Here is a 6,000-nt window from a genome sequence, read left to right on the forward strand (position 1 = left end):
CCAGCTCTCTCTCTTCTTTCACTCAATTCATTTCACAGATATTCCTTTTAAGTGCCTGCTTTACACAAGGTAGAACTTTCTCCCTATTTTTTGAGTAACTTAGCTGGGTAGAGCTTTTCTTCAACGTTTAGTGTGTAAATTGGTTAAAAAAAAAAAAAGTTTTGAAGAATGTAGCTTTCACTGCTTCCATGCTTATTTATCCCTCGAAGAATTGTGATCAAATAGTGAAGCATGAGACATGCTCGAGCATGCTGCAAAGATAGAAGGCCAGGAGACTCTGCCTGCATCTCCCACAGAAAACAGGAGTGTCTTCTCTGCAGCCCAGGAGAGACAAAGGAAAGTTCAGACAGGTACAACTGATGACACAGTGAGAAGGGGATGAAGAGAAACTGTGTACGATCTCTACAGGCCCCAACAGTCAGAATTATCAGAAAAAAAGATTTACTTACATGAAAGCAGCTTACAGAAGCCTTTAATTTAGCTGGTGGTCCATTCAGCAAAGAAAATTTTCTTCCAGTTTTAGGATTTCTTCCAGTTTTCTTCCATCTGAGGATTTATAAATACTGTTTCCAAAGGAAAAATAAAAGGCAAATGATTCTTGGGGAAGAGGGAAAAAGACAGATTTTTAAAAATGATTTAGCTGTACAGCAGATTATGAAGGAGGGAAAAGGAAGAAATTACAATGATTCTTTCCCTCCTCGCTGTATGACTCAGAGATTAATTTTAAAAATAATCTTCATCCCGGTATGGGAAGCTGAGCAAAGACTTGCATCTTCACATTTCAAGCTCCATGATGGACTTGGAGAGGAAAGGAACAAAAGAAAGGGGGAGACAGGAAACAGCAGCCACTAACAATAATCTGAAAAAGATCTCACCTACTCGGAAGAGATGAGGTAAAATTAAAGGCAGGTCTAGCTATGATGAAATAGGCACTTTCTGTTATTACCCTATTCTGAAGTATGTTGTATCAGCAAGGATGAAGCCTCAACTTGCCTTTTCAGTCTCACCTCCCACTGACTTTTCTGGTGATCCATATTTTACTCATTCAAATGAGTTTTCATCTTTCAACACCATTCCCCTTTCTTCATATCAGCAACAGAAGGCTCTTTTCTAGGTGTTTCCTTAATCACATTTAATTTACGTTAGCATGTTCATTTTTTTTAATTGAAAGTATTCAAGCTTACAAAAAAGTTGCACACATAGCATAATTAACTTTTTTTTTTTACCTGAATAGTTCGAGAGTAGGTTGCTGGCATGACACCTGTGGTGGACATTGAGATGCATTGACCAGATGCCCATCCAGGAAGGATCTTTTGCCCAGTCATGAGGACTGTTGTTGACACACATCTGTCAGTTGTCATTTCCTTCAGGTTTGGCCTCACCTGCAAAGAGCCACCTTGCCCAAGGAGATGCCCCTTTCCCAAGTGGCTCAAATCCAAGGACTGATCAAGGGAAGGATAGAGAAGTCTGGCTATATTGGCCCTGTACAGGACAACTGCAATGGGCCATTTCTGCTAAAGAGCTCCCAGTGGGGTTAGTTGAGCTTACCCAGTTTGCATCTCAGATCAGTATCTCTGTCTGCCCAGTCTTGTTTCCTTCCCCTCCAATCCATAGATATTGATCCCAATACCCCTTCTTCATAATTATCCTGAACACTAAAGCCTGTCTTAGTCTGCTTCCTGTAAAACCCAAACTGGCACAGTTGGAGCCAAGAGAGACCTGAGAAAGCAGATGATAAGATGGGATTTTGGAGTTGCATCACCACCTGACTTATAGGAGGACCACATCGCTGGTGATGAACAGAGCACAGATAGCCCCTGGAATAAGGTAGCAGTCTAGTTACTTACACTTCCACCAGTGGTGAACTGGAATAGCATACTCGTGAAAGAGAATGTATTAATTAGTTGCTGCAACATATGGAGAAAGTAGTAACTATAAGGACAGTGGAATTGTATGGTTATTGCTTAGCTCTTTTGAAGCTCTAGGAGAAGAAAACAAAAAGCTGAGTGAGTGGATAGCAGGCAGCTGAAAGCCAACTGTGAAAGCCATAGAGTCTCTTTGGCAAAGAGACTTTAATAACCGGCAGAGGGAGCACAGAGAAAGATAAGGACCAGACCACACTAACTCATCAATGTGGCCAAGTTCCAAAGAAGGTTAAACTACTAACTAGACTAGGTCTTCTAGTCCAAGGACATGGCTTTTATTGGGGAAGAAAGAGACCTTGACACACACATTCCCAGGTTTCTTTTCATTCTCTGAGCCTGAAAAAGTGAGCCACCCTTTTCTATCAAGAGCCATCCACTCCCCTTGCTTGAGACAATGCCAAGGACTCTTCCCACAGTACAAAATATGTCTCCTCAGGATCTTCCCCCTCTACCCTCCTGTCCACAAAGTCTATACATAGGGTTAAGTGGCAGCATAGCTCAGCTGGGGACATGCTAGGTCTGATGAGGGAGAAAAGAAACCATATCCCAAGGGAGTAACACGATTTAACTGACATGGACTGCAGTGAATTTGAGAAGATGTGTACACTGAAAACTACAAAACTTTGTTAAAGAAAGTTAAAGAAGACCTAAATTAATGGAAAGATAGTCCATGTTCATTTATTGGAAGACATAATATTGTTAAGATGGCAATATGCTCCAAATTGATCCATAGATTGAATGTAATCCCTGTCAAAATCTCACTTGGTTCTTCTGCAGAACTTAACAAACTGATCCTAAAATTCATATGGAAATGTAGGGGACCCCAAATAGCCAAAACATCCTTGAAAAAGAACAAAGGTGAAAGATTCAATTCCCAGTTTCAAAACTTACTACAAAGCTACTATAGTACTGGCATAAGGGTAGACATGTAGATCAAGAAAAAAAAGTTGAGAGTCCAGATATAAACCTACACATTTATGGGGCAGTGGATTTTCCAGAATACCAAAAAAATATTCTGTGAAGAAAGAATAGTTTTTTTTTTTTTCCCAATAAATGATGCTATCCACATGCAAAAGAAAGAATTTGGACCCTTATCTCACAAAATACACAAAACTTGAGTCAAAATGAATCATAGTCTTAAATGTAAGATCTAACACTATAAATCTCTTAGAAAAAAAGTATAAATTTTAGTGAATTTGTATTAGACAATGGTTTCTTAGACATGATACAAAACAGAGTCAACCAAAGTTTAGATCATCAAAATTAAAATCTTTTCTTTTAATTAAAATCTTTTGTGCTTCAGGGAACACTACCAAGAAAGTCAAAAGACAGCCTACATAATAGGAGAAAATATTTGCAAATCATATATCTGATATCAGTCTAATATTCAGAATGTATATATAGAGGAGTCTGGCAGGCTACAGTCCATAGGGTCACACAGAGTCAACGACTGAAATGTTGACTGAAATGACTTAATATATATATAGATGAACTTAACTCAATAGTAATAAGACAAATAACCCAATTTTAAAAAAGACCAAATATTTGAATAGACATTTCTCCAACAAAGATATACAAATGGATAAAAAAGCATATGAAAATATGTTCAATATCATTGATTTTTACAGAAATGTAAATCAAAAGCACAATATGATTCCACTTCACACCAATAGAATGACTATAATAAAAAGAAAGAGGGCTTCCCTGGTGGCTAAGTGATAAAGAATCTGCCTGTCATTGCAGGAGACATGGGTTCGATCCCTAATCTGGGAAGATCTCAAATGCCTCAGAGCAACTAAACCTGTGTGCCTGTGCTCTAGAGCCTGGGAGCTGCAACTGCTGAGCCCACGTGATGCAACTACTGAAGCCGGCAAGCCCTAGAGCCTGTGCTCTGTAATAAGAGGCCTACGCAATGAGAAGCCCGCACACTGCAACTAGAAAATAACTTCTGTTCGCTGAAACTAGAGAAAAGCCCACACAGCAACAAAGAACCAGCACAGCTAAAAATAAATAAATAAAAGTATAATTTAAAAAATAAGAAAATGAAGTGTTGGTGAGGTTGTGGGAAAATTGGAACCCTCATACACTGCTGGTGGGAATGTAAAATGGTGCAGCCAGTTTGAAAAACAGTGTGACAACTGCTAAAAATGTTAAACATAAAATTACCATTTGACCCAGCAATTCCACTTCTACGTGTATTCTCAAGAGAATTGAAAACATAATGTCCACACAAAAATTTGTACACAAATATTTATAGCAGTATGATTCATAATAGCCCCAAAGGGAAAACTACCCAAATGTTCATTAAACGATGACTGGATAAATGAAATTTGCTCTATCCGTAAAATGGAATACTATTCAGTTGTAAGAAGGAATGAGAGTCTGATATATGCTACTACATGGGTGAACCTTGAAAACATTAAGCTAAGTGAAAGAAGGCAGGCATAAAAGGCTACATACATATTGTATGCAACCACTTAATGACATGTCCAGAGTAGGCAAATTCTTAGAGACAGAAAGTAAATTAGTGGTTGCCAGGGGCTGTCAGGGAGAATAAGGAGTGAACTGCTAACGGGCACAGGGTTACATTTTAGGGTGATGAAATTACTCTAAAATAGATTGTGGTGATGGTTGCCCAACTTTGTGAACATACTAAAAACCACTGAGTTGCACACTTCAAAATGGTGAATTTTATGTATAATGCTATCTCAGTGCTTTAAAAAGGACTCAGGGAAGTGAGCATGCTGGTATCGATATATTATGAAAGACCAGAAACCCCACCAGATGACTGTCCCATGGGAGGACAGGGAGGATACACCATCTACAAAAGCAATAAAGTATGCGTTGGTTGAAAGGTACCAGGCTGGCTATGAAGTTCAGTGGTGGCTCTTTTGCAGGCTGGACTGATGGTAGGCTATGTTGTTGTAAAACTGACTTCCTTATTAGCAATGGGAGTAATACAACCCAGAAATAATTGAACCAGATGGCATCACACAAGTGTCAGAAACTATGAGGGTACAATTATGATAATAAGTGGTAAGATCAGAGTGGCAACCGGGGGGACTTGACCAGCAGAGAGTTATGGAGATAATCAATGAAACTTGGTGTCACTTGCTGAAAAATAGATGGGCAGCCAATAAGGGTACTACTCAGTTTGTACGAGCAAAAGAAAACAAAAAGGGTGTAGGGCAGGGGGCCCCAACCTCCAAGGTCTAATAGGCTGATGATCTGAGATGGACTTGATGTAATAATAATGCAAATAAGGTGCACAATAAATGCAATGTGCTTGAATCGATCTGAAACCGACACCTCCCTGCCAGTCCCTGGAAAAACTGTCTTCCATGAAACTGGTCCCTGGTGCCAGAAATGTTGGGGAACACCGCTGTAGGGAATGGAACTATTTGAGAGCAAAGTTTTTGAATACTATTGAAATTAAATTGGTACTAATGGGAACAACGTTGCTATACATTAAGGTATTAATCATAATCCCCAGGGCAACCACTAAGGAAATAACTCAAATATATACAACAAGGGAATTAAAAATGTTACATTGGAAAACATTTTTTAATACAAAAGATGGCAAAATAGGAATAGAGGGGTAAAAAAACCATGGCATATGGAAAAGGCAAAATGGCAGTTATAAATCCTTTAATATAAAATGACTCAGCCAGTTGACTCCACCTGTGGACTCCACTGACCACACCGTTGCTGGCGCAATGGATACTTGAATAAAGTGGCCCTGCAGCAGAGATTGAGGCTACTTTGGCCCATAAGTATGGGTTCCCTCTTATTAGAACTGATCTAGTTATTGCCACTGCTAAATGTCCAATTTGACAGCAAAAGAGGTCAATGCTGAGCTCCTGATATGGCACTGTTCCTCAAGGAGATCAACCAACCAGTTGGTGGCAAGTTGATTTCTTTGAGACTCTTCTACCCTAAAAGGTAGACTGTTTCATTCTGACAGGAATGGACATATATTCTAGGTTTAAAAGTCTTACCTTCAGGCCTCACTCTGGCTTTAATGTTTGATCCACCAGCAGGAGCTTCGTATAACTTTGTATCAAACCAGGGAACC

The sequence above is a fragment of the Giraffa tippelskirchi genome, chromosome 7, assembly GCF_054371585.1.
Source record: "Giraffa tippelskirchi isolate mGirTip1 chromosome 7, T2T-mGirTip1v1.2.pri, whole genome shotgun sequence".
In the NCBI taxonomy this organism is placed as follows: Eukaryota; Metazoa; Chordata; class Mammalia; order Artiodactyla; family Giraffidae; genus Giraffa; species Giraffa tippelskirchi.